The sequence below is a fragment of the Anoplolepis gracilipes genome, chromosome 8, assembly GCF_047496725.1.
Source record: "Anoplolepis gracilipes chromosome 8, ASM4749672v1, whole genome shotgun sequence".
Taxonomy (NCBI): Eukaryota; Metazoa; Arthropoda; class Insecta; order Hymenoptera; family Formicidae; genus Anoplolepis; species Anoplolepis gracilipes.
Window position 1 is genome coordinate 1,961,743 of NC_132977.1, and position 23,332 is coordinate 1,985,074.

Consider the following 23,332-nt stretch of genomic DNA (forward strand, 5'->3'; position numbering starts at 1 on the left):
GCTTTGCGTTACCGCTTATTTTCCGGAGTTCGTGACTCGAAATCACTTTGTTCCTTCCCGCTTCTTTCATCGATCCTGCAATTATCTTCCAGCGCTTCTGCTTGCTAAATGACGATAGGTATCTCGTAACCGAGCTTAAATTGCCATTATTTATACGCGCGGCACGCGTCCCATTGTCTCGTTGCTCACCGGATAGGTCCTCTACCGTGGTGTAATAAAGTAATGAAACAGCCGCGCGCGCTTCCGCAGCATTGCTTCGTACAAGATAATCGCAATGTCCGACAACCGATTGCGAATTCCGGTAGTAAATTACGTGGTGAGAAGTATACACAAGAATCAACAAACTTTTCCGTTAATAAAAAAGGAAATATATATTTTAGTATCTAATATATATTTTAGTATCGTCAAAAGTTTTATGCAAAAGGGGAGAAAATATAATAAGATATTACGTCACTTTATAAACGTTATAAAAAAATTATTTCCTTCTTTGTTTTCGGTAAATGAAATTTTGCGAACGATTCCATTTCTATAATAAATTTCATCAATCCTATATTTTGCTTCGCTTATTTCCGCGCTATTAAACAAGACTAGCACACCGCTTCTAAAGCGGTTTCGCGCCGGCGATTTATCAACGAGGAATATAAGCATGCCGAAGCGGCGCATAAAGCGCATTCGATGAAGAAGTAGATTGTGGAGAAGGAAGGAGCGAACGAGATGCGGGGGAGGACCGCGGATGGGAGAGAGCGAGGAAAAGGGGTGCAAAAGGTAGCGACAGGGAGCGCCCGTAACTAACGCACCGTGAAATCCACTGGGCACGCGCCATTTCACTTAGCCCATGGCGGCTCCTTTTCCATGCAACCGCGAACGATATGCCTCCACCTCTCTTTGCTGCGCTGCAACGGCGCGGCGGACCGCTTCCGTCGTTCTCGTCGACGGTCATCGATTCTCGAAAGTCAGGAACACGCGAATTCAGCCGTTCGGCAGAAATTCGCCGCGTAAAGCGTAGAAAAAGAAACAACGTCTCTGAACGTCTATCTGTTCGCGTCTATTCGTCTCGGGTCTCGGGTCTCGGGTCTCGGGTCTCGGGTCTCGGGTCTCGGGTCTCGGTGATGCTCCTGTTTCCGTTTCGACGAGACGAGCATTCGAGTTTGCTCCACGACCTGATCGAGACGCTGACGTATGTAGTCACCGTAGTCTCGATCGTCGAGAATTTTCACCGCGTATTTTCCGCTTTGCGAACACTGCGAATCGTAACAATGCGTCGACCACTTTACGACTGTAGTTAACGACCTATCCCGATAAGTCGCGCCACACCGTACAGTCGTACAACCCGGTCGAATATTCAAAAGAATTTCTAACTGTCTCTTCATTGCTGCTGTCTGGCGAGCGGAGCGACGGAGCGCCGGAGCGCGAGTTGAAACGCGAGGGGCAACGAACTTTCGTTGAAGTCACGGCAGCAGACATGGCAAACGCCACGTTAGGGATTCCGTAGTGGTATGTGTCGCTTAAATAAACTTCAACGAGAATAGATCGTCGAAGTGGAACATTTGATTTCAGCTGCTGTCAAAGGTGTTGTACGTGTAATTTTTATCATGTCGCAAAGAACAATGTGTTCGCGCTTTCACGATTAGCATTTAATTAACACGTCTTGTCGCACCTAATTGGTTTTTCATAAAGCGTTGTTCTGTTTAAACGTATTTTTTCATAATTTTTTTTTCTTTCTTTTTTTTCACCTCTTTAAAAGTTAATATTTTATACACCAAACTTACATTTAGAAAAAAATGTCATGCACAAGTTTAATAGTTCTTTAATATAAAAAAAGATTTGAAACTTCTCTTGATATCATAATGTTTAATACGCTTCTGTTTTTTTTTTTTCTTTTTTTTTTTTTTTTGGCAATTTGGATAAAATTATGCAATGACAGAAATTGAAAAATAATTTTGAAAAACAAATATTCTCTGGCCGAGCTTTCTAGGCGAATCGATCAGATGAAATTTTATGATACATACATATATATACACATATATATTTATCTCCTCTATTCCATCCTCTATTTTCTACAATAATAATGTACGATGAAACGTTAACTTCCGGCTTTTTAGGTGAAACTGAAAAGTCATCGTCAATCGTTCGACCCGTCACATACGCATTTACGAAGCGAAAGATGTAATCGATCAGCATGACATGTACAATTAAGTTTTGATGGAGAACGATGCGCGCAGTAAACATCGTATGTAATGGACTGTCGAGTATCAAGATTACACTTCACCTATAAAAATCACGCGGAAGTAAAAAAAAAAAATAACCGCTCAATACAAAATTGTGAAAAGATTGTCAAAAAACACATCCATCGTTTTTCCGTTTGAAATGAGTATAGACCCATTTAATACTTTGTATAGAACGCGACGAATCCCGACTCTGCGCACAATTTATTCTCCTCCTGATCCACCCCCGGCTGCGGCAGACGTCTTCTCGCCTTCACCTTCCCTGCCGCGTCGCGTCATTCGTGTTCGCGTCTTCGAGAGTCCTTTTACCGCGCGGTTAACGGAGGAACGAGGTGTGAAGGAAGAACCACAAGTGGCCCGGAAAGGGCGTCCTTTCTCGCCCCTGGTGGTAACTCAATCCACCGGCCGATCGACCTGGCCGTCGCCCGCGACTTTCACGGAGTTACGCGTTTTCCTGCCGACATTACGTTCGATATATACGGGGCGTTGGTGAAGGTCCGATCAGCTACGGTCGATTGGAGCTACGCCCTTACGCCACGGGAATAAGCTGCGTGCCAGAGAGAGAGAGAGAGAGAGAGAGATGGAAAAAGAGGGAGAGAGAAAACGGAACCTGAGGGGGTTTGGCAGATCGCCAGAACTCCCCTCCGCCGAAGCGGAGATATCACGGCGCGGTGGGTGATTCACGTGCGCGCGAGTGAACAGTTACCGAGCGACGATGCAACAAATTAACCGGCAGTAATTGGTTGTCGTATAACGTTACCTCGCAATTCGTGGAATTCACTGGGGAGGCCCGCGGGGGGTGTACATGTCAAATAGCAACATCCGTCGTATTATTTCAATAACACACAAAACCGTTACTGGTCGGCAAATGTGTTACCGTCTGCGTAAATCTCACTTGGTTTAAATCACTTAATCTCTGGCTAGAGAATGCGGAGATTACGGAATTTCTTTTCTAAACGGTGGGTCCTGCGTAGCTTTAGGTAGGCATGTTTATTTATGTTAGGGCTGCCGTGTGAGTTAGCATCTTTCAAGGGAAGTAGAAGCACGAACAATAGCGTACCTTGAATGACGGGTTGGAAAAAAAGAAATAAACGGTTAACTTTTTTATATATACATTTTATTGTGCGCACGCGCACAATTTTATTTCATATATCAATTATATTGTATATCTATATATGCGAAGAGAAACTCAAATAGTTATATATATATATATATATATATATCTAACAAGACATTAATCTTGATATAACTTGTCGCTCATTTATCTTCAGAAGTTTAAGATACAATTTAATTAAGTTGATTAATTGCGCAGAAAATTGATATTAATTCAACGTTTAGAATATCCATATTCGCTTTTCTTCTCACTTGTGCGAGAGTACTTGAATATAATTTATAATATATAATATTAAGTGTTATACATTTTATATACGTAACTTTGGTGAGTGAGGGAGAGATAAGCCAATTCGATTTTCAGACAATCTCTCTGAATAAATACTTTGTTGGTTCGTAAATTTCTCAAAACTTCAAAGATAAGACGGCTGTGTTACAGTTACAGCGTTAAAATGTAACATGTATCACGGATTAAAGAGCCGTCTCCGAAAATTAATTGGCGCGCGACGATCTTCACGGCAGCCGACAACCGGCCGACGTAGTAATTAGGAAGAGAAACGAGCGGGCCAATTGTGGCCACCTGTTCTGTTATGGGTGCGTAAACGGAAGGGGCGCCTTAAAACACTTCGCGCGTACGCGTTTCACAATTCCCAACCGTTACCTCGCTCCCTAAAGCGTCGAGTACACTCGAATAATCCCCAAACATGACCTCGCGCACGAATAAAAAGCCTCGGTAAACTTTCGCGTACACATTGAGAGAAAAAAAAAAATAGTTGTAGTTATTTTTGGCAGCACATATATTTAAGATTATTATTATCAACAGTATTACAATAGTAATAAAAATAGGAATTTCAATTATCATTGTTTTTTATTATGCAATTATAGTTGATTCTTTTTCTCAGTGCATACACAGAATGTACGAATTAATATTAACAAAATTATTATATTATATTTGTATGCTTTTGATTGACGTTTAATAATATTGATTAATTTGAAGTAGGTATATAGATATTAAAATTTTTTCATTTTATTTCTTTTTGAGAAATAAAACTTATGTATGTATAATAAGTTAAAATATAACTTATACCAAGAGCGTGAAAAAATTATGAATAAAGTTCAAGTTAAATTTAGAAGTGAGCTAAAAAAAGAGGAAGGATATACAGTCATTAAAAGTTATTAGCCACTTATGTAGGTTATGCATAATAAGGATTTACATAATTCACGTGTAGATTATTGTCGACGTTCTCACGGCCGATTGAAAGTTTCTTCGTGCCATTCATCACAGTAGCCACTCATTTATATTGATTCTCGAGAATCTCGAGGTATAAACGTTTACGAAAAGGTACGCGTCACGCCATGAAACGCGAAACTTTCACGCGAGAGAGTTCCCCTTTATATTAGAGAAATTAGGAGCCGATCACAGACGGCTCCATTAATAATTTTTTGTCTCGCGCGCATCTTAAGGGGATAACGACTCTTTCGAAAACTTAATAGCGAGGAAGCAAGTCTTGTGAAACCTGTCAACTGTTTCCAACGCGCCCAACGAGCGACGGCTTACACTCTCCCTTCCGATTCTCTCGTTAAGCGATGCTTACTGTAAGATCCAAGAGACATAAGTAGGTACATCTTGCCGATTCCCAGGGATTCCCGATGCATACGGACGCGCGCGATAAACATCGAGATCGGGAGGATCGCGTCGAAGCAGGTATAAAAATTCTCGGGACAATTTTTAAACGACGACCACTACCGTCACCCACCGTCAAAATGTGCCCGTGTCTACCAGCTGTCCTCGAGATGATGGCATCTCTTCTCTTGGCAGTCTCGAGTACTCGTTGTTCTGACATTTGCTACCTACACTTATGTATATATACAGCGAGCATATTTTTCGGAGATAAACTCATGACGCCGATATTGCGGTGAGCAAGCCTTTTTGTAACCGCAAGTCTGTAAAGCAAAGTCGCTTTCGAAACAATGCGTTTTAAACACTTGAGCATTTTAAAAATAGAATGTGATCAGGACACGTGCTATTTAAATTCCAAGTTCTTCCATATAAAGTTCGATTGCCGTATATGCTTATCTCGTTGGATCAATCAAGAAACTCGCAGGTGTTGCCACAACACCAGAAAATTGGAGAGAACGGCATTGTAACTACTTTTGCGTAAAATAAATTTATCATAAATCTTGCCGTGTCCGAGATTAATTGGTAGATGAAGATTAAGCTATGAATCTTTCCAAAGAGGAAGAGAATGTTAATAAACGTCGATGGATTCAAACGCGTCTTCTCTTGAAAAATGTCGTTGCCAGCAGCGAAAGATGATTACACAGTCAGAGATTCCATGGGAAGTTATAGAACGAGATTGCATCTTAATGCCTTGGCGCGCGCGACGGGGGAACAAAGTTTATTTATCGCCGCTGGTACGCACTGCCGCGTGTTTGTCATTACGGTAATGCAGTTTTAATAACTCAAGGTTTCTATTCTTCTTTAATATTAACAATCCTACTTGAGCGATTCTTTGTTCGCCATTGTCTCGATACTTGGCTTCCAGCGCGGATGCAAAGTTATCAGCGTGGATGCACGCGGTCAAGCAACGGCCGCTGCATCCAGCATTTCTCTTTCAAGCTACACAGCCGACATATCGTATGTCGCGTTCGTTTTTCACTCGCATATATCTTCCGCGACGCTTACAACCTCTTTGGCAAAGTATTCAGGCCACGGTGAGTGTCCCGTTTCACGAAACCGACCAGCAACCAAAATGGTGCCTCGTAATAGGATCTACCACTACAAGGAGTAATCGGAAGTCTCTTATACAGATGGAACGGCAAGAGAATTCAAACGCTGCCTCTATAAAACCATCCGCGCTAACGACGCTAATAAATCTCGACGTCTTCAGAGGAGTAAGGGGAAGAGGGGATTGCAACATATTGTGAGAAACGGCGGGATTCGCGATGAGAACCACTGCGATATCGCTTGTCATAAGTCACTCAGCGTGTGGCGTACAAGGAACATGGGCACGTACGTAGGATCTCTCTGCACACAACTTCGTTCTCGACTTCTTCCCTTTCATTCTATTTTCCTTGGTACTCTTCTCGCGTTCCTTCTCTTCAGCCTCCGGCTCTTTCTTTTCTCAACTGTCCTCTTCCACCTCGCTTGTCTACCTCTTCTTCTTCGTCATCCCTTCGTCGTCCATTCTCTCGTTATACGTTCAACCAGTTGATCTTACGAGCATTTTACGGACACTCCCAGACCGCGTCCAGGACAACGCGCATCCTGTACCCTGCTGGGCTACCCGCTGCCCGCTGCCCCATCGCCATCGAGCGAACGGTTCAACTTGCGCGCTAATCCAGTCGCACCATCGAATTTGGAGCTGCGATACGGTTTGGTTTAGTCGTTAAACGCGACAAGTAGAGAAAACGCCGATAATTTATTTTACGATCCACGTTTCGTCGTAGAAAGGGAGGAAGAAAAAATTAAATGGAGAGAGAGAGAGAGAGAGAGAGAGAGAGAGAGAGAGAGAGAGATGAGATATTATATTTATGCACTCCGATCTAACTCTCACGATGAGCCATGACGATAAGAATCTTTTGATACAGGACATTACTAAAAGAATTTCAAATTAAAATAAAGCGAGATCTTACTGCTTGTAACAGAAACAATAATATATCGAATAAAAGAGAAGATTGACGAAAATATTGACTAAAATATAATATTATAATATAAATAAACGCAATTAAAATAAATACTTTTCTTTTCTACGTAGAATTCTTTGTATAGAAAGAGATAAACAATTTATCATTCTAATTTATGACAATATTTCACGTTTAACTTTTCCAAGCGTCGTATAAATATAATTATAATTATTAACAGTTTTTAAAATATTCATTGTCTTAATATATCTGTGATAAATATAAAATGAAAAAGTCAATTACTCTGTACATTATAAATGTTTATAAAAAGAGGATACAATTGACGTGGATTATTTGCAGAAATGAGTAGCGCAAGAAAAAAATGGAGATTTATAACAGCCGTAAAACCAAGCGGAGAGAACTCCAGGTGGTATTCTTGGATATATCTCGGGTTTCCGATTTCGAGAATGATTTTTTTTTTCTTCTCGCACGGAGTCCAGCGCGCTACCTGGGAGGAGAAGTTTCTTGCGCTGGAAGTCCAATGTGACAACACGGTGTCATGTAACAGTTTATTCCGAGTCTCGAATTTCCCGGCAATATTTAATCGATCCCCCGACATGAATGAGAAAAGTTTGAGCCGGCATTTCTCAATACGCAACACCTGGAAGTTAATCTAAAGTTTCGAGTTTCCGAGATATTTTCCCGCGATCCCTCCGATCGCACAGTAAGCAGCAGTAAACGTCGATATTCTCTAACGAAAACATGCAATCGCTCACGCGAGTATCGTTCAAAAATAGCATTAAGGCATCTGGTGCGTTGGCTTTGAGACAGTTGCGGAATCGATTCGTTCAGCCGCTGGTAAAATATACATAAAAAAAGATCGTATAAATTTTAAAATCCGCGCGCGTATATATATATATGTATATAGTTAAAGAGATTAAATTTGCAATTCATCTCTTCGAAATTGTGTGTTGTATTTTTGAGAATTTACGTGGCAGCGTGACTCGTTCCAGACGATGTAAATCTATGTACTCTCCGATCAAATTTTTTTTACCATCCAATTTATATGTAGCGCGACGTGTTCTACACGATTGTTTTTACGCTTTGTGAATATGAAACGTTCTGTACATATACTTCTTCACCATGTATATTCTCTTTTTTTTTCTGTGTTTCTCTCATTCCTCTGCCGGAATAGCGCTCGCTTCCGTTTGCCACTAGAAACGATGACGATCATCTACGAGGCGAGAAACGAGAGAGAAGAGAGGATGGATCGAGGGGGGGAAAAGGGGGGGGGGGAATGAGAGGTGGAAAGAAAGAAAGAGAAGGCACATAATGTCTATTCATCGCCGATCGAAGATGGACGTTCTTTCGAAGGGTCTGCTAACGTAGCACGCATTTGAATATGAAAATATGCCACGAATTAAAATAACACTGACTATGGTGAGCTACGCGGGACGCGATCTTAAATAATTCATGGGATTTTTCACTTCACCGCGACGTATCTCGGAGTAACCGTGATCTTGATGCCAAAGCGCCCCACCCGATCATGTCAAAGAATATTGTAGGAGTCAGCTATTTTTTTTTTTTTTTTTTTTTTTTTTTTTAAGCAGTCTAAAGAAAGACTTGCGATAGCTATGAGAAAAACTTCCCGAATTGCATTTTATTCTCTCAAAGAGAATTCCAATTTTCTTAACACAATATTCTTTGACATTTCGTAACTTGAGTAAAATAAACGAAGTTTATGTGCGCATTGTCATTTGCGAAAGTTCAAGACGTTATCAGGAAAAAAATGTTATTCGTGCATGATTATTGTTCCATAATGCGGTCACGAGGCATCACAAGTTATTAATACGATCGACACAAAAAGGCGTTGTGTAATATTAACTACTAAATCAGGTCACGCATAAACGATCCGTACATCGATATAAAAAAGTTCTTCGATTCAATGTATGGAACGTCGGTTTTACATTTTTAAACACAATTGTGTGAGATTTCCTGTTATTCTAATATTTACAACATTATTATTATTATTATTATCATTATTATTATTAAAGCGCTATTTATTTAGTGCTCTAAAATGAATTCTCTCATGCGCAAAATCATATAAATAAATAATTCTAATGAAAATACGATACGACAAAATTATAAATGTATACCCATAAATAAAATGTGAGAGGATAATGTGACATGAAAGCAGAGTTTCAAATAAAAACAATTAAAAGATCACAAATAGAAAATTAGTTAATTTTCAACCAATTAGAGAAATCAAATAAACTGAAAAGACAACTTTGTCATCTCGGATGCTTATTGTTAGGATGTTTATAGGATATTTTCATGATTTGAAGAATGCAAAAGGTCAAAGAATCAGGTCTTAAATTCTTTGACACTGACTTTACAAATAATTGTCATTGTTCTAATAAAGAAGCATATATAAAATATTTTACGTTAAAGTCGATATGACTAAGCGACATGATCAATTTATCAACATTCAACATATATGCTCTACTTTCAATTATTTTTTTAAGATAATTAAAAAACTGTTCTTTATAGTATATTGGAACATATTTTTAAAAGAATTTCTTTGTAGGTAAAAGTTCCTTAGTAGATAAAAAATCTCTTACTGTTTGGAGGTTTCTTTAGTGAAAGGACAAGTTGAAAACTAACATATTAAAACTATTTACGTTTCAAAAAGGTTATAAATTTTCCACTTAATTTTTTGCTCTTCAATGTCAAACTTCATAAAATGCATTGTGTTGCGTGTCTCTTTAGCCTCTAGTAAAACTTATGACTCGGACGTGCATTTAAAAAGTTTATCGAGAAAAGTATCATACTAAATCAAGAATCATAATAAATCCGCACTTTGCGGACAAGGGTAACTCGAAAGAAGTACAATTAAAGCGACTTAGGTGATGGTAAACGCGATTTGGACTAACAAACTTTCTCGCGCTGAAAAGAAAACTTTGGTCTGAAATCTCAGGATTTATGGGCACACGCGCACGTTGTAGATACCGGAACTTCACGCGTTAATCTATAACCGGGCATACATTATCTTGTGCGCCATTAGTTTGCAATTTTGTAATCGTACAGTGCTGTAAATCACGCAATAGCTGACTATCTACCTTACGTATATACCCATTAAAGTCATGACATTATGTTAGCCCTTTGAGCGTAACTTTCTCTACGGCCGGCTGCGACACGTGTCACATACCTTCTCGCTTTATCGTTATTTATTTGAGTCCGCCGATGGCTTAGTAAATACGAACCACCATGTATAGCCTACTATGTAACAGAGATTTCTTTATGTCTGATTGTCAAAAGGGGTTCACGAAGATAGACCCCATAGCTTTTTCGGGTTTTTTTTCGCAAAGCTACCGTCGTTACGTAAAGAGAGATAAGAGAGATAGGAAAGATTTATCTCTAAAATATACGTCTAAAACAGATAATCTCATAATATTTTCAGTGTTACTTATCCGCTGCACTGTCATCCGTGCAAACAATTTCCTTAACTGTCGTTTTTTTTTACCTGACATTTTAAACAATCAACTTCCGGTCATTTTTTGTCAAAGATACTAAAATAGAAGTTAATCTCTTGCCTTTTTAGAAACTTTTCTTTTCATATCTTAAAATCCCTAAAGATTAAAGAAAATCCTAAAAAGATTTTTTTATAGACTGACATTATCACGTAATCAACTAGTGAGCAACTGAAGATAAAAATACAAAAAAATCATAGCAATAATTCAAGTCTCATGATTGAAATATACATTTAAAATATTATTATTATATTTGTAGTTGATATATTTTTTACTTTTAGAAGATTAAGCATTTAGAAATGCACGATGAAATCTTTTTTTTCTGATTCACGTCGATCGAATTGTATGTAAACAGGGATATGATTAAACGCTTAACCATCAGGATATGTTCGTTAAGGAAAATTAGAGAGAATTATGAAATGGATATAAAAATATGTACCGTAAGTATGAGTGTGGACACCCGGTGCGCGCAAAAATGTACACATCGTATAACAGAAATTCCGTTTTACGCGTAACATTTTCACACATCCGCGCTTTTAATGGTCTGTTTTAATGTACATAAAAAAAAAAAAAAAAAAAAAAAAAAAAAAAAAAAAATGTAGCGGCGTAAATCGACCGTCGGCGAGCGAGAGAAATTAATTGCGAATAGCAGGCCCGCGGATGGCGGTACGGCAGGAGAGACGCGCGTACCAAAAGATTACACCGTATCCGTCCCTGGTGTCTGATGCGGATATCGTGTAGCGGTGGTACAGAAACCGGTGGATTTGACTCGCGCGTTTCTCTGATAAATATACGCGCGAGCATGTACACACATGCCGCGTTTACACGCTGAGGGCCGAGGGCCGAGAGGCGTGCACGCGCGGTTATACGATGAGAGCCGACACGTCGGTAAATTTCAACGTGATCACCGGCTACAAGCCTTACGACAAACGAAAGGCTGGCAGGCCGTACCGTAATATTCTGTCGAATTTACGGGGCGCCGTACGTTACGACTTTATTACAGGACGCGGCACAGAGGTAACCCACGAGGGTGATGTTACGTTCCAATGTGGGAATGTATTTCCATTCCGCTCCGATTCAACGTCGATTATCGTGAGACTGGGTGTACTGTCGCGCGAAACAGCATACGAGAAATCCGCTTGTCGTAACAACTACGACGTGCTCGTATAAAGTCGACATCGTTAAAGTTGTCTTTACGACGTACGTCACACGCGCGGCGTGTAGTCATTTTTCAAATTTCGCTATACGGATTTTAGTGTACCATTGTTTAACAAATATATAAGTCCAAGCTCGAATATCTTTTATCAAAAGCTTAAACTATTATATATTATACGCGCGATCGAGAGAAAAACATTTTTTAAACACTTCTTAATTCATTTTACAATTCAAACATATATGCGTAAATAGTATTTATGCCGAAAAGGACTTATTAAATTATTGAAACATAAAATTTTGAATATGCATTCTTCGCGATGTCATTAGACGCTATATAATTACGTCAAGTAACTGCAGTCACACCTGATGTAAATTCTGATTTATGGACCATAATGGGTCCTCGTTATCCACCGATATTATCGGCACATCAAGATGTAAAGAAACTATCTGCATGTTACAATTTTCTTCGTAAGAAATTATGGATAGAACGTAATTAATTTTGCTTCCGACGTTATCGTTAAATTCTTTAATTAACTGACGACATGAGGCCAAAACGACGCACATGACGATCGTATAACCACAGCATACTAATGAAAAACGCTTCGTCATTTGACGAACTCCATCGTATATATATATATATATATATATATATATATATATATATATTATATATATGTATACGATATATATACATCGTCAATTTGATTGACAATTCGAGTTTATTACCCTTGAGCAAGATAGAAATTTACATTTTTCCACAAGCCTTTGAAAATCGCATGGATATTATTTGTGAAAAGAAGCTGGTTACACGGCTGTCAACAGGCCGGTACAACAAGGTCATGTAGCGTGGAGAAAATAGAAAACAACTTTACATGAAAATAGAGGGCAAATTAAGGGTTTCGTTCTCTTGAAGAAACAGTTTTACGACGTAGGAGGGTCAAAAAGGAGCGATCTTAAAAATTGCAACCATTGAAACTGACAGAGAGTGGTCACTGTTATTTAAGTGCTTGAAATATCCTTTACATGTTTAAAAGAAAAGAGAGTTTCGTTACGCAAGTCGAACATTGTTACTAGAAAGTCAGACACCAATACTGAAAAGAGTTTAAAAAAATACGAGTTCCTTTTTTTACACTTTGATACCTTTACGGGATCACTGAGGGTGTAAATGTGTTGTATCCTGTCGCTGAATAATAAGTTGTATTCTTTTCAAACTCTCAAAAAACTTTTGGAAAAAAAGAAATATATCACAGGAAAAATATACACATATCTCTTAAAGTATAAATCTCACAACTAACGTACCAAAATATTTAAAAATAGGAAACTTGAAACGTTAAGAATAAACTATAATAAAAATTTTAATCGTATCAAATACAATTTGCTTGGTAAATCTTATTGCGCAAAATATAATTTAATTAATTGAATTTAATATTATATTGTCAAATTTTTTTCTTCGTAAAATTTACGCCTATGTATGTTTTATCATCTATCGACCGAATTGTCGCGGCAGGAACTATTAATTAGGACCTTTGTCCCCGAATCGATACAAGCCTAAGGTGGAAAGGGATTCAAGGGTGCAGCCTAGTAACACAGATGATAGAATCCGATAGGGCCTCACGTAGTGGATCATGCAGATACGATCGGGATTCCGTATTTTCGCGACTAAGCCAACGGACTGTACTCCTCGGCTGGACTGTTATATTTTGGTGAGATACATCGATCGTCGAGCGAGTATACGTCTCACGAGGCTCGTTAAGGGGAGACGATCACGCGCGGTTGCGCGCGCGCGACAAGGACGGAATTATCGTAGAATGGCAAGAAATCCGACTCCCTGTAGGCGGCTTTATAATGTTAAGACGTCGCCTACCTGTGCATCGTGGCACTTATTAAATCTCACTCTGGCATCTCTCCTCCGCTCTGGCCGCGTACCTTTCATCTCGGGTTACCGCTCGACCGGTACTCGCAACCAATCGTACTGCCTACGCTTTGAATGTCAGAGACTTCGCGTTGCGAGATTTGTAGGAATCAACGGCTTTTATATTCTCGCGCGGCGTCTCGACGCGCGTGTTCCCCAACGTTTCATTGTCAATTGAATGTTCATCCAGGTCGTTTTAATTTTATATCTCTGTCGACAGTTGCGAACTTGCGATTATCCTCTTTTGCTACGCGCAAAACATGCTTGAAAATATATGTAGAGCCGTATATATATATATATATATATATATATATATATATATATACATATATATGCGCATACACAAAGTGTCCAAGAATGAATGGTGGAGTGTTGATCGATTTTTGTAAATAACACCAACTGAATATTGGTATGATTTTTTTTTTAAGTAATAATGAGCAACTCAAACAATTTTATTATCTATTTAGTAAATTTCGATATGTGCTTGATTAAGAGCACGGCACACGTAATAATGAAATTCAATTTCCACACTCGATTACGAATGTCTGTAACTCTTGTAATTGTTTCTATCTCTGAGATGATTAATATTTATTTCTTATACATTTTTTATGTTCTCGTAGAAAACTCACTTAAACCATCATTGGACGAGATTAATTGCATTTTGATTGGTCGAACAGAAATCTGTCATCTTTGTCCAACGACAGTTTAGACGAGACTCTTATGGGGACACATAAAAGAAATATATATACAGTATGAAAAATAGAGATTTAGGTACGCCATTTCAGGGATAGAATAATAAAAACAATTGCGGGAAATACGCCAGATGTTTTTGATCGAGGGTAGAAATTAAGCTCGTGACATGTGGCGTGTTATTAATAGGACAGATATCGAAATTTATTGAATAGATCGTAAAACTGTTTTAATTGCTGATATTATTTTTAAAAAAATTATACCAATAGTTTGTGTTATGAAAATCGATTGAAATGCCATCGTTTATTCTCGGATACTCTGTATACATACGTATGGCTGTATACGTGTGTGAGCAGACGCAGAAATCAAAAGAGTCCTTTCAAGAGCATCCTCAACGTTTCGAAACGCACGGAAAAGCGTATTGACTCGTCAAGAACTCCGTTATTAGATTTTTCACTGGGAAACTTTCTTTTTCAAGTTAGACGAATGTTACGCAACACAATTGCAGCGTGCAAATTTGTTCGCTACATACAAATTGTAAAAATAAACGCGCATATACGGAGGATTTTCAAAAAGATTATAGAGATGAAAGAATATTTTTTGATATGCAATTGTGTCTCTGTAAAATTTTAATTTATTCTTAGATATTGTTTGTACGTAAAATTGAAATAACGGTGACAACTTTGTAACTTTTTTACAATAAATAGTTGCATCTTTTAAAATAGAAAAAAATTAAATAATAAATATGTAAGATAACACAACGGCAACAATATAATATAAAAGAGAAAAATACTATATGTATAAATAAAAATAACATTGTTTATCTGTTATTTATTTAGTTCAGCCATTCAAAGACATATCCCCAGACCGATATAATCGCAATTCAATTTCGACTTCGATTGTTCGCAGCGACGTGTGAGTTCGATTGGGAAGGAGGGACAGTCTTTTTACGTTGTTTGCAAACTTGCGGAGCACATCGCGCGGAGGGGTCATCAGGCTTTCGAAAAGCGAACAATAGAGAAGGGAGATTGCCGTCTAGACATAAAAGCCGAGAAAGTTGTGACTGCATCTTCCGTAGGACTCATGCGCGAGGCCGTATCCTGAAAATGGCCGACAGACCCCCGGAGAGCTCGTGTAGCATATCGTCCGGACAGTATCCTTCGTCGTCCTTCTCCTTCCGACGCAACCGACCTGCAGGCAGGAAAGGAACGTTTTGGTCACTTGACTCTAATATCAATTTGTGGCACTCAAAAAAGAAACGTCTCTACCTCCAACAGATACATGATGAGGGTTTCTGAGAGAGCAAAACTCCTCGTCTCTTTCGTTTAGAAAGCACTTAATTTACATTAATTTTATTCCACGACCAACAGGACGTAGACTCTTAACCATATTTCTTTTAAAGTAAACACTCGTCTGTGAATTTTGATTGGCATTCTGATACAACGAACGGCTTTCGTAATCCCTTTACCAAACGACCACGCAAAAAAAAATCAAGAAGTGTGTCATTATCATTTAAAACTATCTCGGAATTACTCGCGAGATCCACCTAAGCGACGTGTAACAAACTTTTGTCACATATGTTTACAAGTCTCAAATGAACCAAGACTAAATTATATAATCGGTGCATGACGTATTATTATGAGAATTTTGACGCATTGTTATGAGAACCTTAAAAACGCAATGCAAGAGTGCACCTGGTGTACTGATATGACGGCGTTATCAACGGGCGGGCTCTCATCATCCGACTCTACCGGTGAACGCGACGCATTATGTAGCACATACCATACGGATGATGAGGTGACAGGAAGTCGTAATCTATCCCTTCGCTATCTCTCGAACCCAGCGATTGTTTACATCGTGAGATTTTTAAATATAAGCTGTTAAGAGTAATTTATTCACGCCCCTCCCCCCCCCCTCCCCTCTCTCATCTCGTCATTATATGTACTCTGAACTTTTAACGATTCACACGATAAACCGTAAAACAACGGCGTGCATCGCGTGTCGACTCGCGATCGACTCGTGAGACAATGTTTCGTCGGCCGTGGAGAGAAATCCGAGGAGGGGGGGAGGGGAGGGGAGGGGAGGGGAGGGGAGGGGAATTCAAGGGACACTCTTTCTTCCCAGAGAATTTTGTAGACCGTAGACGATTCATTCGAGATGTGAGAGCCCCGCGTCGCATCTATAAGCTAATTTCACGTTGAATAAAAACGCGTAATCCTCTGAAAGGGAAATCCATTTAACGTTCGCCCCGTCCTCTCAAGATAAATTGCTTTTCGGGCGTCTTTTCTAAAGCGACGTTGCAGGAAGTGCGGGGATGACAGAGTTTCTTTGCGAAAGACCTGACGAGACCTCCCCCGAGAATCCCCTATTTTGGTTTCGTTGACTGGTCGCCAAGCGTACTGTCAACTGTGACCTGACAATGAACGTGGACGTACGTTGCCGAAAATCCACAAGGAGCGAATACCTCAATGTAGACTTCAATATACGTTGGTGTCGTTTTCTCGATTTCTATGCATACATATATATATACACGTGTGTATGTATATGGATATGTACACACATACACACACACACACACACACACACATCTTTCTCTTTTTCGTTCCTTTATACGTCTCGATGGTATTGAATATTCTCGCTCTTTCGGAAAACTTATCAAAAATTGCACACGTCTCTCTATCGAATCTAGGAAAAATTTGCCAAATTTGTTGGCGAAATAACAAGATCAATATTTTTTCAAAATAGTTTTTCAAATAGTCAGCATTATTCTTTTATTCAATGAAAGAGAAAAATTTGTAAAATTATCACGGATAATTTTGTGTTTGTAGATTATTATAAACGTATTGATTGTGAGATATGTTGAAACAAAGAATAGGCTATTATCTGTGTGCTTACAGTGCCTCTTGTAGCACAATGAGCAATTTGAAATGACTTTACGCCCTTTTAAAATCTTTCTTATTTAATCTTATTGTTAGCTGTGTTTGATCATCATCAACGTGTAGACTTGAAATAGATTCGTCGTATTTTCTTGCGCAGTTCATTGCATCTTGCAGACGTTGTCATATACCAGCACAGCTCGCTGGTAAATTGGATCGAAGCTGCTGCGACCGCAAACCCGCGAAAAGGAATAGACAGCCTCGACGTGTTTTGACCTTTAAACTCCCGTGGAGAGCTTCCTTCTCCTTCCTAGCCTCGATCCGATTACCAAGAGAGAGATTGCAACGGACCACCTGGCTCGTACGGAGAATTACATTCACTGTCCAGACGAGTAACGCGTCTATAGAGACTCTAACGTCTGAAGTCTCGCGAAATGGTAATCGGAACCAATCCCGAACCGATCGTCGCCGTTTCCTTTGCAAACGCCAACGGCAGACGCTGAGGAGAAGACACCAAACTCCGAGACTTCCCCCTCGTTATTGCTCTATCAGGGAAAAGCGTATGCCCGAGGGTCTTGCGTCCCCTTGCATATCATGCGGGGGATCCTCGCCGGCCTCGGTGAGGATATTACCTTCGCCCACAAGAAAACCGACGATATATGTGTATATTATATATTTGCAAGAATATAAGAATATATCTCAAATATAGTGACGTCTGCATGCGAGCAATGAAGGAAGATGTTTGGTGTCAGATCACGATACGATGCAAAATTTATTCGATGTCGAGAACGTCGGAACGAATGTTTAGCATGGATGTATCTATGGGAGATGCAAGGCGATGACAAAATATGTTATCGCCAATGTGTCAGACTCTAACGGAGATTTCTTGACAAGTTGGAAACTGCTTTTTTAATTAGGAAAAAATTTTCCATTACTTTTTTATATTTTTATTATGTCTCTCGAATATAGGTAAAGTTGTTTAAAATGGATATAAGATAAGATTTAAGATGAGAGATAAGAGTTTTATTTTCTTTATTTATAATTAAGCATTAGGCCATCTTATTATACCATTCTTTATTATCATTCTTATTGTCCATATTGCGAATGCCTTACATAAAGATAAAAAATACGTAACGTTACGGAGATATTTACAGAGATATCAGCGTATAAGATGTAATATATATTCGTCTCCTCGCGCACGGCTTTACGACTGTAATAAACATGCCAGTTGGCAATTTTTTTCAACGCGAAAAAACCCTAATTTTTCGCACGCGTGTCCGCCACGGATGTCCGTGAAAGCACATAAAATTCGGCCAGTAGCGGACAGTTACACGGTACTCTTTCTTCACGCAACGAGTCTGGGCAGTTCCATTTTACATCAGCGTAACTCTCGAACGCGATAACGACGGACGGAACGGCGATCAAGTAGAAAAAAAAAAAAGAACGAAGGACGACGGTATTTTTAGCTGGAATTCTGCGACAGAAAATTCCCAGCGCAACGCCGCGTTTAATCAGCTTCGCAGGTGTTCCGGATGAGAACGAACAATGACGACGCTATTACTTATTAATCCGCTTTTCCGATCATTTTAATTATTATGCACTTTTGCAGACATCTTTATCGGTAAAATTTACCATCGAACGAATCGGTCGTAGCGGGCAAGGCGTCATTTACCGGCAGCAAAGCGCGAATTGGAAAGTTTATCGCGTCAACCCGGGATCGTCGAACTCGCCGCCTCGTGTCCTCGAGCCTCGATCTCGATCTCGATCTCGAAGAGGTAGGTAGGTAGGTAGGTCCTCCTCGGAACCGGTCGTGACCGTACCTACACGAGACGTCGTTAATACCGCGCAAGAGCGAATCCACCTACGAGTCGAGGGGTTGACCGCGTCTCGCGTCTCTCGTCTCTCGTCTCTCGTCTCTCGTCTCTCGTCTCTCGTCTCTCGACGCTCGACGCTCGTAACCAGCCCGAAAAGAAAGCAGTAAGTCGCTCAGCTGAAGGAGAGAAGAAGAGAAAGAAAACCGCGGACCCCGATAATAAGCGCTCGTGAATCCCGAAGACCCCGAGCAAAGAGAAAGATGGAACGAAGGGAGAGATCCTGTCCGGCCGTCTCTCGTTATCCACGCCGCACGGCGCCCGCGCGTGACGTCATCTCGCGCGCGCGTGTAGTACGGCCCTAGCGTGCGATGCACCCGGGGGGGATAACATCGTGCATTCTCCACCGTGTGTGCACACGCCTGTGTGTACACACAGGTGCGCGCGCACACACGGTGATCGGTGATACTCCGAGCATCATCGTGAGTCTGCATCTGCACGCACATATATATATGGTTAACATAAGCCAAAGTCGGACTCTCGCGCGAGGTTGCGACAGCCAGAGCCCAGCGTCGAGAGATGCACGAGATGCTGCGTGATTCGCTCGCGTGTACCAGTCGAGCTCTGCCGAGAGAGGGGAAGCCGAGGGGCCGGTAGCTCCGCGCGCCGAAACTCGACGAAAACACACGAGCGCTACGGCCGTCGCTCTCCTTTCCATGGTCTCCCCCTCTCTCTCTCTCTCTCTCTCTCTCTCCCTCCCTCTCTCGCATATATATATCGTTCCGGCTTCGTCGTTGACTCCGGCGCTCTCGTCGTGCCCTCCCGCTCGTGTTCGCGTCACTTCGGAGTCAGTGCTCAGTGCGTCCATATCCGTCGTCGGGGTAGGGTCGCGACTCGTTCGTTCGGTCTCACGTGCCTCTCTTTCTTTCTCTCGTATTCTCGTATTCTCGTATTCCCGTCGATCGTGAATACATGCCGCGCGTCTGTTCCAAGCAAAATATTTGGAGAAACTACTGTTGTGCCTGTATATGCGCGCGCGCGCTCGATACGGAGTAAATACACAGAGTTAGGACGTTTCATGTGCGCGAGATATAAGACACGAGACGTTTGTTTACGCATCTGATTTAGTGCTCCCGACCGCTCGTACATCGTGTATACAAGCGCTCCGCTGGCCAGTCGCGCAGCAGCCAGCAGCAAGAAAGCAACTAGCGACGACGAATGTGTTTTATCCGACGGGACTGAACGTCTCGTGTTTTATCTTAACGGAATCGAGGCTCCCCCGTCGCCGGTCGCGCGTTCCATTTTTTATCACGATACACCAGGAATATAATGGATTAATTTTCGCCGGGGTGAGTAGCTACCCGGCGCGGCTGCCGCGACTACTCGACTCTCCGCAGGCGGACAACCGGAGCGGAGCGGAGCGGAGCGGAGCACAGCAGGAGTCCGTGCGATAAATCAAGGTGAGAATCCGGCTTTGTTTTCGAGAAGGGTTGGCGCGCGATAGCCGCTCGGTCTTCCCGTTCTTGACCAGCTTCACCGCGCGGTAGAACTGTTTTGCGTCCTCCTCCGTACCTCTCTCAGGTTCTCTCTCTCTCTCTCTCTCTCTCTCCTTCCCCGTCTCTTTCCCTCCCAGACACATCTCGTTTCGACGAGGCTTTCTCTTCCCTCCCCGACTCTTTCCCGTTCCCTCTCTGTCGGGGCTCTCTGCGAATGCTGCAAACGAGCATCCACGAGCGCGTAGCATATATTCCGCAAGCCTTCTCCGACTCCTCGTTCTCATCCTCATCCTCCGCCCGTAGCCACACGCTGTTTCCTCGCGCACAAACGGACCCAAGGGAGATAGAGAAACCGAGAGAGTGAGAGAGAGAGAGAGAGAGACGAGAGAAACGAGAGAGCGTCGTTTCTCCGGGTTCGGCTCGGACGACGAATCTTGATTGCAATTCCGCTCTATACTATATACACCGCCGTCTCCCTATGCAAATCCACGCCGGCGGAAAGTCGTCACAGTTGAGAGCCGCGCGTGAGGATCTATGTTCCATTAAATAAGTCCTCTCTTTGCCGAACGGAACCGCAGACTCGAGTTCGACAACCTTTCTCGAATTTAACGACTGTGAAAAATTGACGATCTACCCGCTATTACAAAACGTGACGTGAAAAATTGACGATCTATCGATGTTTCAATGTTTCTCGGAATAGCGTTGGCCGAGCAATCACAAAGTAACGGAAATCGATGAAACTAGATAAATCATATCTAAGCGAGACTGTTTCGAGAAAGCGACTGGTGAAATCGATCATTAATATCCAACAGAAATTCAAGCTAATATAAGACTTCTTTCTGCGATGCGCAAATTAATTTAATACATATGAAACAAATATATATATATATATATATTTTTTTTTTGTTTAAATTTAAGTTTCTCACTAAACTAAAAATTATTTTTTAAACTAAAATTTCTCACTTTCATGTTAGATTCATAAATAGGAGGCCCCGTGATTCGCGAATAGACAAAAAAAAATATATATATATATATATACATATATATTTTTTTTGTTTAAACTTAAGTTTCTCAATAAATTAAAAATTATTTTTTAAACTAAAATTCCTTATTTCCATGTTAGATTCATAAATAGGAGGCCCCGTGATTCGCGAATAGACAAAAAAAAAATATATATATACATATATATTTTTTTTGTTTAAACTTAAGTTTCTCAATAAATTAAAAATTATTTTTTAAACTAAAATTCCTCACTTTCATGTTAGATTCATAAATAGGAGGCCCCGTGATTCGCGAATAGACAAAAAAATATATTTTTTTTTTGTTTAAATTTAAGTTTGTCACTAAACTAAAAATTATTTTGTAAACTAAAATTCCTCACTTCCATGTTAGATTCATAAATAGGATGCCCCGTGATTCGCGAAAAGACGTTGTGCTTTATCGGATACGTACACACCAAGAGTGCTTAATACAGTGCAATCATTGTTATCCCGCGGGATGGCGGATGCTTATTTGCTTAATATCCCAGTTGACTGTATGAATCTGTTGTTGCGCTTTCTACTGTCTTGGAGTCCGTATGGAACTTTATATTAGCAAACTGTATACATTATGCTCGACATTACGTATTACACGCAGTAATATTAGGTACAATTAGTAAATTTGAAATAAACATAATTACAGATTTAAAAGCATTTCAACTTACATCAAGTATCCATTAATATATTAGTATGACAGAAAACTCGTACAAATTTATTATACAATGATAACTTCATCCATTTTTTAATATAAATTTCAAAATATGATTCTAAAAATTTTAAAAAGTTGAGATCGCTGCTTTTTTCAAGAAACGCGTGTCAGAGTTTAAGTTACGATTATTAGACGTAAAAGATTCACATTTCTACAGATAGTGACTTTCTGAAGAGATCGTAATTACTCGTTTACCATGGCCACGTAATACAACGGTGCACGCGAATGAGACACCATGCTAACATAGGATCGCGCATTACCAGCGTATTACCATAAATGCGCGACAACAATGCGAAGTCGCGATGACCTTGGCTTAGGGTTCGCGTCGACGAGAAAGCGGCGATGTTCGCGTTTGCCGAACCGTGTGCAAGTCCGTAATAATCGAGAATCCGTTGAAAACGCAGGTATTATACGCTCGATGCTGCCGCGAACGTAAATCACCGAGAAAAAGTCGGCTCGCGCGATAAGAATGTAGCGCTTGTTTGGAAATTGGGCGAGATGTAATCTGACGCGACGAGGAAAGAGAGAAAGAGAGAGAAAGAGAGAGAAAGAAAGAAAGCGCTGCAAACCGCGCATCCGACGTTTATCTGTCAGCCTTTTTAACGACTATCGCGTGCAGCTTCCGGCGTATATATCGGCCCTCTCGTTAAATTTGCGCCGCAAACACGCATACGCATACGCATACACATGCGCGCACACAGGCTATTTACGAGCGCGCGGGTATTTTTCGCTCTCGCGATTATTTGCGTTTTCGCACTCGTCGTTCGCTATCGTTTGGATTTGGCGCTAAACAGCCGCTTTATCGCGCCTTAATTTTCTCGGCGGATGGATTGAATATTTACGAGCGACGATAAGAATGACGCCCGCTTTGCTTTGTAGTCGGCAAGTTCGTCGTAGGGAGCCGCAAAAGAGCCCGCCGTTACAACAGCGTTGTAACGCCTAACTACGTTCGCCGCTGACATATTGTACATATTTGCATCGCAAATCTTTCGTCGCGTAGCCGTCGTCGGCACTGTTAATTTTGTTACGCCGGTCTTATGTAAGTACATCAAGCTGAAACACCGATATGAATATATCAATAGGCGATATCGATATCTTTTAACAATTTTAAGATGAGTAGCCGAAATGATACGTTGCGTTCTAATAAAATTGAATTG

General features: G+C 40.6%; 1 protein-coding gene across 3 annotated transcripts in view; it reads left to right on the forward strand.

Moving 5' to 3' along the window:
- Positions 1 to 23,332, forward strand: part of Fz2 (frizzled 2) — a 70,839-nt gene that overhangs the window by 22,247 nt on the left and 25,260 nt on the right. Inside the window, exon 1 of one of the 3 annotated variants that reach the window (XM_072898264.1) lies at positions 19,363 to 20,393. The exons of the other annotated variants lie outside the window; for them this stretch is intronic. The gene's annotated coding sequence lies outside the window, so the exon portion shown is untranslated. Of the gene's footprint in view, positions 1 to 19,362; positions 20,394 to 23,332 lie in introns of those variants that run through there. 3 annotated transcript variants of the gene reach the window in all.